This window comes from Hyla sarda, unplaced genomic scaffold, assembly GCF_029499605.1.
Source record: "Hyla sarda isolate aHylSar1 unplaced genomic scaffold, aHylSar1.hap1 scaffold_826, whole genome shotgun sequence".
Lineage (NCBI taxonomy): Eukaryota > Metazoa > Chordata > Amphibia > Anura > Hylidae > Hyla > Hyla sarda.
The window spans coordinates 74,938-89,764 of NW_026610853.1; the positions used below are offsets into that span (position 1 = coordinate 74,938).

At 50.1% G+C, this 14,827-nt stretch overlaps 1 long non-coding RNA gene across 1 annotated transcript; it reads right to left on the bottom strand.

Moving 5' to 3' along the window:
* Window positions 1-13,740: 13,740 nt before the first annotated feature.
* On the bottom strand, window positions 13,741-14,556 carry LOC130347226 (uncharacterized). The gene is made up of 3 exons (XR_008885196.1): window positions 14,421-14,556; window positions 14,156-14,320; window positions 13,741-14,052 (listed from the first exon to the last, which is right to left on the bottom strand). It is a non-coding gene; the product is annotated as an uncharacterized LOC130347226 (long non-coding RNA).
* Window positions 14,557-14,827: the final 271 nt, after the last annotated feature.

Consider the following 14,827-nt stretch of genomic DNA (forward strand, 5'->3'; position numbering starts at 1 on the left):
AGGTTAAACCCCCCCAAAGGACGAGGGGGCACTCCCTCCGTCTGGAGAAGAAAAACTTTAGTCTCAAGGGGCGACACGCCTTCTTTACCATGAGAACTGTGAACTTATGGAACAGTCTACCTCAGGAACTGGTCACAGCAGGAAAAATTAACAGCTTTAAAACAGGATTAGATACATTCCTGGAACAAAATAACATTAATGCTTATGAAGAAATATAAAATCCCATCCCTTCCCCAATATCGCGCCACACCCCTACCCCTTAATTCCCTGGTTGAACTTGATGGACATATGTCTTTTTTCGAACGTACTAACTATGTTACTATGTTACTATGATGCCGCTGTTGGGGGTGATTTGACTGGTGTTGCTGCATTCCGCACGGAGGGGGTTCTTCGGGTCCAGCCTCCTGTCGTCGATGGTAGCCGAGTCCGTGATGTCCGAAGTCGTCCCGCAGCTGGAGTTACGGCCGCTGGTCCAGAGCCGGTAAGGTCGGGTGAGTACACCACTGTCTCCACTGCTGCGGGTTCAGGGGGGGTGGGGGGGTTGGAGGGTTTGCAATATTTCGTAGATGGGTTGCAAGCGTTGCTGCGCAGTAGCGAGTTGTCTGCGGGTGGGTCGCCGGTACCTGTGTGGGGCGCAGCGACTTTGTCCAAGGGGCTGGTGGATATAGTCGGGGTCCTGGGGTTGCTCGGGCGAGCTCACCCCCGGTGGTGGGGGCGTCGGGATCCGGTGGGGGGGTTCGTTTGGCTGCTTCTGCTCGGGGGGAGGTGTACGTGTGTTTCGAGGGCCCCTTGGGCGCGCACCTTAAGGCTGAGGTGCGGGAAAGGATTTGGAAGCGGGAGTGTGTGGATATTTTTTCGCTACTCCTGCTTGAAAAATTTAATCTGGACAGGGTTAGGCCGGATGAGTCGAAGCGTATGGAGAAGGTTGAGGAGGAGGAGGAGCGCAGGCGTTCGCTATTTTGGGCAGCGTTGTGGGAGAAAAGTCGCCGGAGCATTGCTCTGGTCTCTTTTGTTATTTGGACGCTGTTGGGGAGGCGTATTGGGTGTATGGGGGTTCGGCGTGGCTTTGGTACGATGAACAGTTTAGGCAGCGGATGGCGGTGCGCCATGATTTGAGGTGGGACCATAAGGACATAGGGCTGTGGATGCGGCTTATGGCGGCTCCACGCAGTGGGGGTGGCCTGCAGTCCTTTCGGGACAGCGCCGGAGGTGCAGGGCCGGGGTCAGGGTGTTTGCTGGCAATTCAATAAAGGGAATTGCAAGTTCGGAGCAGAGTGCCGTTTTAAGCACGAATGCTCCGGGTGCGGAGTGGGTGGCCACGGGCTGTCGCGCTGTTTCCGGCGAGGTAAAGGCAAATTGGGGGAGGTTGATGCGAAGAGGGGCGACCCCGGTGCAGGTGGCAAGGATGGAGCCTTTCCTCGCCAAGTACCCAAATAGGGCGGCGGCGGAATTTTTGAGGGCGGGGTTTACGGACGGATTCCGTATCACCTTTGAGGGGGTTCTGGATGGGAATGGGGAGGTTAGGAATTTGGTCTCGGCTCTTGTCCGGCCAGATTTGGTGGAGGAGAAACTGATGAAAGAGGTGTCTTTGGGTCGGATGGCTGGTCCTTTTGACTCGCCTCCGTTGGTGGGCCTAATAAGTTCCGCCTGTTTCACCACCTTTCACATCCTTCTGGAGGGTCGGTGAATGACGGCATTGACCCAGCTATCTGTGCTGTGACTTATACTTCTTTTGATGCGGCATTGGCGTGGGTCCGGAGGTACGGCCAGGGGGCCTTGTTGGCCAAGACGGACATTGAGGCCGCTTTTCGTCTGTTGCCGGTACACCCGGACAGTTTTGCGTTATTGGGGTGCTGTTTGGGAGGGCGTTTTTTTGTAGACATGTGTTTGCCCATGGGCTGCTCAGTTTCATGTGCGTTTTTTGAGCAGTTTAGCTCCTTTTTGGAGTGGGTGGTGCGGGTAGAGTCGGGTTTGGATTCGGTTTTGCACTACCTTGATGACTTCCTGATTTTGGGCCCGGCGGGGTCTAGGGTGTGTGCTATTTTACTACAGGAAATGGAGAGGGTGTCGGGCTGGTTTGGCGTTCCGTTGGCGCCTGACAAGACTGAGGGCCCGTCTACGTCGGTGAAGTTTTTGGGCATAGTGATCGACACTGTGGCCATGGAGTGCCGGCTGCCAGAAGATAAGCTGGGCGATCTGAGGGAGGAGGTGGCGAGGGCGTGTCGGGTTCGGAAGCTGCAGCTGCGGGAGGTCCAGTCTTTGCTGGGGCGTCTCAATTTTGTGTGCCGGATCATGCCTATGGGGAGGGTTTTTTGCAGACGTCTCGCGGCGGTCACGGTGGGTGTTTCTCGGCCTAATCACTATGTGCGGTTGCCGGTGGGGTTGCGTGAGGACCTGAGGGTGTGGCAGGATTTTTTGGGTCGGTATAATGGGCGCTCTGTGGTGATGGGGAGGCCGGTATCGAGCGTTGACCTGGATCTGTATACCTATGCGGCTGGGGCCTGCGGGTTTGGGGCTTACCTTCAGGGTCAGTGGTGTGTGGAGGTATGACGGGAGACTGGGCTGACTAGGAACCTTGCATTCCTGGAATTGTTCCCGATCGTGGTTGCAGTGTTTGTATGGGGGGAGCTGTTTCGCAATAGGAATGTGTGCTTCCATTGTGACAACCTGGGGGTGGTTTTGGCTATCAACAACCAGACGGCGAGTCCTCCGCCAGTGGTCACGTTGCTGAGGCAATTAGTGTTGAGGGTGCTAGAGCTTAATTCTCAGGTGGTGGCGTTGCATGTGCCAGGGGTGGATAATTCGGTGGCTGACGCTCTCTCTCGCTTACAGTGGGACCGTTTCCGGGAACTGGCGCCGGAGGCCGAGGTGACCGGCCTTCCGTGTCCGGAATGGCTGTGGCATCTGGTTTAGAGTTGGCGCTCGCTTTAGTCTGTCGGTCAGTAAGCCAGGCTACTTGGGCTTCTTATCGACGCTGGTGGTCGGACTGGGAGACGCTACTGGGACAGTTGTCGTTTATGGGCGCCCCTGCAGATTGGGAGGCGGCCCTATTGTATTATGTTGGTAGGCCGTTTTGCGAGGACGTGTCTCCGGCGGGGATTGGCCGTCGGATGTCGGCTTTTGCGTTCTGGTTCAAAGTCCGTGGTTTGCCGGACGTCTCTAAGTCGTTTTTGGTGCGTTAGGCACTGCGGGGGTTTCGGAGGGGGGCGGTGTCCAGGGATTCGAGGCGTCCGGTGACTTTTCCGCTTTTGTGTCGGTTGGGGACGGCGTTGGATGGGATTTCTATTTCGGATTACGAGCGTTGTTTGTTTTGATTGGCGTTTGTTTTGGCGTTTTTTGGGGCATTTCGGATGTTAGTTTGGAAGGTGGGGTTTTGCGTTCTTTGCTGCGCCCTTCCAAAACGGATCAGGAGGGTCGTGGGGTTACTGTGCGTTTGGCGGCCTTACGGGGCTCGGCTATGTGTCCGGCTTTTTGCTATGCGGCTTTTTTGGAGGTGAGGGTGGGGGTTGTGGGTCCTTTATTGGTACACGCAGAAGGGAGTTTTTTATTGCGTTTTCAATTCGTGTTTTTTTTTTGGAAGTGTTTGGCGGTGGTGGGTTGTGTGGCACGGGATTATAGCTTGCATGCGTTCCGCATTGGGGCGGCTACCGAGGCGTCTCGTTGGGGCTTGGGACCCGAGATCATTAGGCGGATTGGGAAGTGGGAGTCAGAGAGGTTTCAGTTGTATGTTCGTCCTCATTTGCTGTGATTGTTGTGTGTTGGGGGAGTGCCGTTTGTATTTTGTTATTGTTTTTTGTCTTTCAGGTGGCGGCCCGGGACTTGTGCGGATTATCGGCCACTCCTATGTGGTGAGGGGTGGGGTGCGGGCTGGTGTTCGTCCAGCGGGCCGGCAGTTGGGCTTGACGAGTTCGACAGGTCAGGTCCACTGGTTGGGGAAGAGCGGAATGCGGAATTGTTGGCCAGGGTTCAGTTTTTTGTACACTTGGACAGAGCCCCCAACGACCTTGTCATACACCTAGGAGGGAATGATTTGGGTGTGAGGAGATCCCGGGATCTGACCTGGGACATCAAGCTGGACTTGATGCGATTGTGGTCGTCCTTTCCAGGCCTGATCATCGTGTGGTCTGAAATGGTGGCCAGGAGGAAATGGAGGCAGGCCAGGTCTGTGGTTGCCATTAATAGAGCACGGATTAAACTCAATAAGGTGGTGGGCAAATTCGTGGCCCGTAATGGGGGCCTGGTGGTGCGTCATAGAGAATTGGAGGGGAGCTCTTCGGAGTTCTTGGATGATGATGGCGTTCATCTGAATATTTTTGGTATGGATCTGTGGATCTTGGAGATTCGGGAGGTGGTGGAGCGAGCACTTAGTCTGTGGTGGAACGGGGACAAGTGAGGAGTCACTTGTCGCCATTGTGGCGGTGGCAGGAGAGAGACCTGGAGGTACAAGTGGATGGCATGGAGGTGATGGAATACAGTGTGGAGGTGGGCTGGGAGCGGTCCCAGCCCGATGGAAAATTCTGCAAGGGAACATGGGTTCCCAGGATTGTTGGGGGGGCCTGACAAAATGGTTCTCCTGTGCAGGCGCTAACGGCTAGGAGCAAGTGAGGCCCCATTCTAGCTTGGGCTCGGTAACAGTGCCTTCAGGTCCTCCTCCTGTGTTAGGGACATGTTAATTGGTTAACTTATGTTAAGAATGTTTTATTCAGGGCGTGACTGGACTCGCTAGAGAGAGGAAGCATGGTGTGAGAGCTCCCGCCGGACTGGACTGAAAACGGGCTAATGTGAAGGTTATGGGTGGTAGATCTCTTGCCAAACGGAAGAAGAAGCAACCTGCACCCACTGTGCCTCCTCTGAGCGGTATCGCCCGCTATTTCGCATCTCAGCCATCCGATCGGACCGACCAACCTGTGGTGCGGCCTTCAGACGCCATTCCCCAACAACAGCAGTGCGAGGCGGGGAGAAGGAGTGAGCAGGCGCTCCAAGCGGCGTCTGCAGCAAGTGACCCCGCTGACAGTGCAGCTCACACGGCCTGCAGACAGAGAGAGACCGGCGACAATACACAGGACTCTGCTCCGGGCTTTGACAACGCGCCGTGCGCGATACTGGAAGTAAGTGCCGCCGCCTCCCTCCAGCACCAGTGCTCGGCTACCTCACCGCCTCCACTGCTGCCATCTCCTGCTGCGCCACAGCGTCCGGCACAGACCTGTGCCGTCCAGCACCCGGTCACCTACTGGTGCGGAACTGCACTTAACTTAGAGACTCCTTCCCCACTTACCTCCACATCCCTACCTGAGTGCTTATCTGCCTCTGTCAGACCACCAATGCCCGGGCATCAACCCGCTAAGAAGCTAGGCCCTGCCATACAGCCTATATCCACCAACCTCTATGTGACACAGATAGGGATGGGATCCTCACAGTCTACTGATGACAACCCAGTAGGGCAGTCTGCAATACCTGCCTCCCCGGCTCCTGACCACAGCTTGATGCCACAACCTGAACATCAGGTACTTCCTGCACCTGAATTTCGCCAGGGCTTGCAGCCTGAGTCCCCAACTCCCAATAATACATCACCCGACACAATAGCCTCCTCCATGGCTGCCGGTCCTGCCGCAATGAATCCACAGGCTGCTGGCCCCTCGCCATCCTTGCCGTCTCCTGCCACTGGCCAACACGTTTCACGTGAGATCCAGTATACGAATCCTGCATCTATGACACCTTTATTACCTACCTGCCAGGACTCGGGGAATGCCCAGCAGTCACAAGATGGCTATTGGAGGCTGGTTGAGAAACGACATAAATCGCAAGGGACTTTACGTACACCACCTGTACGCGGAGCGGCTGCGCCACCCCAGCTACCTGTGCTCCCAGAAAAGGTTCCTGGCCCTCCGGCATGCGACATAACTGACTGGGCCAATGAAATGTACTCTGATGGCTCCAACTCTGATAGAGACTCTCAAGACTCATCTGTGGATAGTGACGCCCCTGAGTACTGGGGTAAAAGTCCCCCTGCAAAGAAAAAATTATTCAAGACCCTGATGAAAGTGAGACATAATAAACGCCGTTCCCGTGACCATTCATCCTCTGAGGACTCTCATACTCCAACGGAGGATGCCCCTCATAGGTCTGCACCCTCTAGACAGCAGATGCCAGCCATAACTGCCACGCTTCAGTCACATGTTCCGCCTCCTACCTTTCCACTTACTCCTGAGATGGCGCTCTTGACATTGCAGGGACACCCTGAATTGCAAGCACTCTTGACCCTGATCCCCACTAAAGCTGACTTGGCAACGCTGGCGACCGATCTCAAACTTGCTTGGAACCGTGACCTGGAACCCGTTAAGGCTGAGGTGTCTAACTTACATAAGAAGGTCCAGAGACTGGAGGATTTTTGCTCTACTACTACAACCCACCTCCAGAAACTACAGGAAGCCACAGAGAAATTGACATTACAGCAAATCCACACAATTGATCACTTGGACGATCTTGATAATAGGAATCGGCGCAATAATCTTAGGATCAAGGGCCTTCCGGAAACAGTTCTACCTCAGAACTTGCCAGATACATTGCAACGTCTCTTTAATGAACTACTAAAGAAACCGCCGTATTCGAACATAGAACTGGATCGTGCTCACAGGGCTCTCAGAGCGAAACATCCTGATCCGAAAAAGCCCCGTGATGTTGTCTGCAGAGTGCATCATTTTCTCCAGAAAGAGGCAATCCTGAGAGGTGCTAGACAGGTTAAAAACCTTTCCTATAATGGTTCCCCTATACAGATATACCCAGATCTTTCTCTACGGACCCTCCGTTTGAGAGCCTCCTTGAAACCGTTGCTGACTCTGTTACAAAATGCTAAAATTGTTTACAGATGGGGCTTCCCCTTCTCTCTGAATGCAAAGTATGGATCCAATATCTCTACGCTCAAGAGACCGGAAGATTTGCCTGCCTTCCTTGAAGCCTTCCGTATCCCCCATGTCAGTCTGCCTGAGTGGGAAGCCTTGTTCTTATCTCCCCTTCCTGCTGCACCGCAAAACCGTCCTGATCGATCTCCGAGAGACCGTCCATCCGAGGTCACCACAAGTGTCCCGCTGCAGCAAAGATCGAAACGTAAAACCTGAGCTGCCTATCTGAGATATTAGTGTATTACCTCATATGTAGTTTAACACTGTCAAATGTGGTTGCATTATGTCACCGCAGATAGATTACTGATATTTCTTGTCTTTTATAGCTTGTCCTCATATGGTCACTGTTTCCTGGCCTGTTAGTCTTATATTCTTTACTTGTTTATTTTATGTCTCCTTTGCTCCCATGGTACCCACTCTTCCTAAATATAATTTACTACCTGCACACATAATGCCCATAACCTACCAACTACCATTGTTCCCCTAATTTAGTTGCTACTGTTGTCACACTTAGCCCGTTTCATACTCGCCTCATCCCCTTAAGCGGGGATGAAGCTCTGACCTGTTACTCATAAGTCCAACCCAGGACCACTAAATGCTGTCCTTTCTGGCTTGTCTATCACGTTACCCCACTAGTATGTACATCGGACTGGTTCCGTTGGTACCTCTGACCCTTATGGTCTATTCCTTTAGTCCCTTTGCTTCTGTGTCTGTGCAGAAGCTTCTCTTCCCTTGCTTTCCTCCCTTTTCCCTTCCTCCCCACTTACTTGTGCTCTCTTCTATACGCAGACTTGAATCCTCGGACACTTGCCTGACTGATGGGCTGGACCCTCCACCTGTCTACCAACGGTGTGGTGAATATTGGCATTTACACATTACATCTGATGGCGGTTGACCTTCACATTACTACCCTTAATGTCAAGGGTTTCAACACCCCCGAAAAGCGTGCCCAGACGTTGTTCTCCATTCATAAGCAAAGATCCCATATCATAGCTCTACAGGAAACACATTTTAAAAAAGGTCACCTCCCTACCATACCAACCAGGCACTACGATAAATGGATACATAGTGTTAACCCTGATTCCAGGACTAAGGGTGTATCCATAGTTTTTCACAGGACGCTTCCCATTACGATTCAGACCTCCCTAGTTGACACAGACGCTCGATTTGTCTTCGCCAATTGCCTCCTTGCGGGACGTAATCTGACGGTGGCCTCTATATACGCTCCGAACCATAACCAAATTCAGTTCTTACTGAAGACTTTGGAGAGACTCTCCTCCTTTGCCAGGGGTCAGATTCTCCTGTGTGGAGACTTTAACACACCTCTATTCCCTCAGGTGGACACCTCATCAGGACACTCATACATCTCTCATAGTAAACTCAGGGCCCTTAGGCATAAGCTACATCTATTACAGTTAATTGATACCTGGAGAGCCTTCCATCCACAAGGACGAGATTATACCTTCTTCTCACACCCTAGACAAACATACAGTAGAATAGACTACATTCTCTGTTCACACTCCCTCCTCCCCTCTTTTACTTCTGTTACGATTGGTGTTGTCTCTATGTCTGATCATGCCCCAGTTCAGGGTACATTTACGCTTCCGACCTTGGTCAAGCCACATGCCTCTTGGAAGCTTAATGAAGTGGGATCCGTCGTCACCGCTAATCAAGTGGGAAACATTGAAATGTGTCTTGAGGGGAGTTTTGATGAGGCATGGGGCTTGGCTGAAAAGGGAAGCCTCAGCTAAGCTGATGACATTATACCGAGAGCTGCACATCCTAGAGACACGGCACAAACAACACCAACAGGACTCAACTTACCGTGAACTTATCAGAGTCAGGAGTGATCTGTTAGAGACGCTCAACAAAAAACACTGCCACTATAGACAACTAACGGGTAGACTGTTCTACGAGTGGCGTAATAAATCGGGGAAGATGCTGGCGAGGGCCCTTAGGGCGACACGCTCGACCCTCTATGTCCCCTCCATTCGCACTCGATCAGGCACCCCTTCTTCCCTCACGCCGGAAATACTGGAAACTTTTCAGAAATATTATACAGACCTATATAACCTCCCTTAACCTACCGCTCTCTCCTCTCACACTGACACTCAACCCTCCTTACAGAATTACTTACATGAAACGGCATTGCCCATCCTAACTGCTGAATCTATCTCGGACTTGGAGGCTCAGTTCACCCCTGAGGAACTCCACCTGGCGATATCGGCCCTACCTGCTGGTAAAAGTCCGGGACCAGATGGCTATACTGCCAAGTTCTATAAGACCCTCAGGGATGACCTGTCCTCCACACTCCTGCTGACTTTTAATGCTATCTCATCTTCCTCCTCAATCCCCCAGGCCTTCCTTGACGCATATATCACAGTCATTCCAAAAGATGGGAGGGACCCCCTGCAGTGCTCTAACTACCGACCAATATCTCTCCTTAACACTGACACAAAATTATTCGCGAAATTAATAGCAAATAGATTGGCACCCTACATGAGCTCCCTCATCCACCCGGATCAGGTGGGCTTCGTCTGCGGAAGGGAGGCAAGAGATAATACTCTATGAGCATTCTCTGCAGTGCATTGTGCTCGATTACACGCTTCTCCCCTATTCTTGCTCTCTCTGGACGCGGAGAAGGCCTTTGACTGGGTGGACTGGGAATTTTTGGGATCGACTCTGAGACAAATAGGTTTGGGCCCCCATATGTTTGCCAGAATCATGGCGCTGTATTCCTCACCCCAGGCTAGAATCAGAATCAATGGACAGCTGTCGGCTCCCTTTAGCATTCGCAACGGTACGAGGCAAGGCTGCCCATTATCACCTATCCTTTATGTCCTATGCATGGAGCACTTGCTCAATGCAATACGCTCGAATCCAGATATAAGAGGCCTCTCCTCTCCCTCGTGCAGTTGCAAATGCTCAGCGTTCGCTGACGATGTCCTTCTATTTCTCTCCTCCCCGCTCACTACCCTCCCTTCCCTCCTCTCCACCATAGCACAATATTCGGCTTATAGTAACTATAAACTGAACCCATCCAAAAGCGAAGCTTTGAATATCACACTGCCCTCCCAAATGATCACTCACATTTCTTTCACTTACCCTTTTAAATGGCAGAGGTCATCACTGAAATATCTTGGGATCCTAGTCCCTAGTGATCTGGCTAGCACTTTTCAATTAAATTTTCCCCCATTGTTCCACACCCTGAGAACTGACTTGTCGAAATGGGACAATAAAAACTTCTCATGGATTGGCAGGGTAAATATTTTTTAAATGAACATCCTACCCCGCTTACTCTATCTCTTTGCCTGTATCCCCTGTCATATCCCCCGTTCTTTCTTTAAGGACCTCTCTGCAATGCAGTCTCACTTTGTTTGGAGTAAGAAACATCCCCGCTTGGCAGGGAAGGTGCTTTATAGACGCAAGAGGGAGGGTGGCCTCGCACTGCCAGACTGCCTATCGTATTACAAGGCGATCATATTAGCCAGAATACTAGACTGCTACCACAGTCAGACTGCTAAGCAATGGGTTGTCTTTGAAAGAAATCTCTGTGGTGTGGATGCTAGGTCTACCTTGTGGACCAAAAGACTGCCCGCCCCCTTGCACCCACCTGACCATTTACCCCCGGTAACACATTCAATACTGCGAGCACATCAGTCCTACCTGAAAAATACATCTCACTATTTCCCGGATGGCCCCCTTATGCCCCTGTTTGGCAATGTGCTCTTCCCTCCAGCGCAGACTTCTGCCACTTTCTTAACACGTAAAAAGTCTGATTATGTCCTATTCTCTTCCTTACTGCAACCCACAGGCTTGAAATCCCTCTACGACCTTTTGGGTGGAACTCAGCCTTCAACTATACATAGGTTCCAATATAGTTAACTTCTACACTTCTATAACACCAACAAAGCCGCACTCCGTCTTCATAGACAACTGACCCCCTTTGAAACCCTTTGTGCGGCCTCCGCTCCTGTCCCCCATGCAATTGGAACTCTCTATGCCCTGATCATAGGGGAACGCTCTGAAATTCCCCTGCCCTATCGAGTGGCATGGGAAAGGGAACTACAATGTTCTATTCCTGACAATGACTGGTCTCGTGCCCTGCTACATTGTCACAAATCTAGTATCTCATGCAAGGCACAAGAAACTAACTATAAAATCATCACGAGATGGTACAGAGTGCCGTCTCTTTTGGCGCAGATGTTCCCACAGGCTTCTGATGCATGTTGGAGGTGCGAACGCTCAAATGGGACAATGTCCCATATCTGGGTGACATGCCCGACATTGAATACGTTTTGGACACAAGTTTTATCTACCGTAAATAGGCTGACGACCCTTTCCATCGATAAGGACCCACGACCTATCCTCCTGTCCATATTCCCTAACACATGCCCCCGTCTGTCAGCCACTTTAGCACACTATTTACTTATCTCGGCTAGAGCTGTGATCCCTCGCCTTTGGAAATCTCCACTACCCCCGACCTACTCCTCATGGCTGAGGGAAGTTACCTATACTTGTAGGATGGAAGAACTCCGGGCAGACTCTACCCGACAGTTCGATAAATACCATGCTGTTTGGTCGCCTTGGCTATCCTATGTTGCCTTTCAGGAGTTCACTGATGATAACCTGGATCTGTCACCACGCACGCTCATCCCCCTCTGTCCAACTCCGCAATAGCTCACCCACAGTTGCTGTTTACTGCTTAGACAGGTGGAGAGGTTCAGTCCGAACAGGTAAGACTCTCTGCCATATTACACTAAGTCTGCTGCATCCTATCTCCCCCTCTTCGATTCTTCTACACCCCCCCCCTCCTTTCTCTATCCCCCTGTATCTTTTCCTCTCTCTCCCTCCTCTCCTATCTTCCAGTTCCCTCTACCGATGTTGTGTTTCCTTTGTCTGTCCTGGTTCTCTGCTTCACTACTGGCGATGTTTGAATTTTCGCTAAAGTTATCGAATTTATACGTAGTTCTGAATCCTGTTAGCTACTCACAACCTCTGTTCTCTGGAGTTCATTTATGATGTGAGGCTCGGACTGCTGTAATGTTTAACTTCGCTGAGTGACTCCTTGTTTACTTGAGCCATGTGGGCTTTGTTGCCTGACCAGTGTAGACACTTCTCATGTTGTAATTTTCATTTTACCTTGTATGTTGAAAACCTTAATAAAACTTTACTTTGAAAAAAAAAAAAAAATGTTTTATTCAATGTTATGTATGATGTTCATACAAGGTTGCCTTACAATGTTTTATTGTTATTTATTGTTTGATATTTAATAAAGGGGCTGCTGTGGCCTTGTTACCACCAACACTGTGTCTGTCATGTTTAAGGTAAGGGATTCCTCGTTACAAAGGGGGCTTTTGGGGGTTGGTGGATGGTAGGCTTTAGCAGCTATAATATCCCCAAGTCAAGGGTCCAGGCTGTAAAATAGAAGAACACCGGAGCAGCCAGATACACTGACTCTAAGGCTGAGCCTCATACTTCTACCGAAGCTGCAGAGTTATAGGGGAACTGTAAAAATGAAAGTACTACAACCCCCAGTGTGGTCAGTCTGTGCCCCCCTAAGGGTCAGGGTTGGAGGAGGCACAGGTTGAAAAGACACACTACATTGGGAGTTGTAGTACTGTAGTTGTTAAAGAAAAAAAATATGTTTTCATCATGTTGCCCATAGCAACCAATCAGATTACTTCTTTCATTCTTGAGAAGACCTCTGAAAAATAAAAGAAGTGATCTGATTGGTTGCTAAGAGCAACTGGACAACATTTCCTCTCCACAGGTACATTTCCCCGATTGTCTTCATATTTAGGATGAGAATCTACTGACAAAGTGAGTAGCCAACCATTTCTGGGCATAAAACTCTGTAAGAAACAGCAGTCTGGGGGCGTCTGTGGTGGACATGAAGGAAGGGGGGGGTCCAGGGAAATTGAGATTTGACGTCTGCAGCGAGCGCTTCTCACTGAGCGACGGGTCTCATCCCAGGTATTGCAGGGGGACCCCCCACGATCAGCTACTTATCCCATAACCCATGGATAGGGGATAAGTTAATTTTTGCCATAGTTCTCCTTTAATTGGCCAGAACACACCCAAAATCGGTCCCAGCCAAATATTGCTTCGTGTCCTGTCATTTCTCCCAGCTGTTCTTTTTCTACCTGCTTGTAAGGCATGCCTACACTCTCTAATTCCTTAAAGTGGTACTCCGCCCCTAGATATCTTATCCCCTACCTTAAGGATAGGACAAAAGATGACTGATCACTGGGACCCCCGCAATCTTCATGCAGCACCCGGCGTTCCAAATAATATATTAAGAACTCTGGGTTCTCGTGGTGCGGGTCGTGACCTCCCGCCACGCCCTTTCCATTTATGTCTATGGGAGGTGGTGTGATGTCACAAGAAGGTGTGGCATGATGTCACGAATCCCATCACAGGAACCAGTGATCTAAACATACTATTTAGAATTTTGGTTGCTGCATGGAGATTGCTGGGGTCCCAGCAGCAGGATCCCCTTGATCAGACATCTTATCCCCTATCCTTTACATAGGGGATAAGATATCTAGAGGCGGAGTACCCCTTTAAGGGACAGTTCATGTACCCAAAAGTTGATCCTTTGCAACCGTATGACCCCTAGCAAGTTCCCTGCATGAGTCCCATTCATCAGAAAAAGGCGTGTGCATGGAACTTGCTGGGTGTTCTACGTTTGCCTCATAAACTGCACCACCCAGCACCAGTTGCCTCTCTCCGCACCGCATTATGCAGATCGTGCAGGAGAGCAGCTTTGGTCATCCATGTTTTGCTAACTCTATTTTCACACACAGAAATAAATAAATGAGTCGAACAAGTCAAAGAACAGTTTTAAAAAAGGGGAACTTTATTTATTATTTATTAAAATGTTTGTGTAGGGGATTTTTTGTAACCTCCCATCACTCACAAAGAGCGTACAGTAACTAATACTCAGGACAGGAAAAACCTCCAGAGGGGAGGAAACCTGTAGGGAATCCATGGCTACTGTATGGCCCTTCCTCTGGGCATACTAAAGGAGGTTACCTCTAGAATTTGGGCAAATGTTTCTGTGTATGTGCATGATTCCTAGGCCTGTGCCTTCATCCAACGTCTTGCTGTAGGTCCCGAAATGCTACTCCATGTCCTGGAAATAGTGCATCTAAGATAGGGGACAAAAAAAGATAGATTATTTACATGTTTATCATAGAAATACACATGGAACTGCAATAAAGACCTTTTGGACAAAACAATGTAACACTTACCAGTCACAGTCATGTGCATGACTTTGCATTCCCGTGTCCCTACACAGTGTCCAGCACCGGCCCCTCACTGATGAACAGGACCAGTGTTATTTCTGGGGCTATGCCTTCATCCAACGTCTTGCTGTAGGTCCGGAAATGCTACTCCATGTCCTGGAGATAGTGCATCTAAGATAAGAAAAAAAAGATAGATTATTTACATGTTTATCATAGAAATACACATGGAACTGCACTAAAGACCTTTTGGACACAACAATGTAACACTTACCAGTCACAGTCATGTGTATGACTTTGCATTCCCGCGTCCCTACACAGTGTCCAGCACCGGCCCCTCACTGATGGAGAATGAACAGGAGCAGTGTTATTTCTGCTCAGTGCTGCTCTTTGGTGGACAATGGTTATGACATCACATGTGTGACACGCTGTTACCTCCTGGGAGTTCTATTTCAGTAGTGCTGCTCTCTGATTGGCTGAAAATCAAAAAAGCTTTCCAATATATTCTGTATGACTGTTATCTAAGGTTTTTGACAATTTTTATTAAAATGGCGCCACTCCCTGTGGGTGCGTTATATTTGTTTCTCCTAACCAGACATTCTGTATATGTAATATCATTTGGTGGCCCCAACAGCCTGGGCCCATAGGTTTCTTACATAGATCAATGCTACTCCGGTAGGC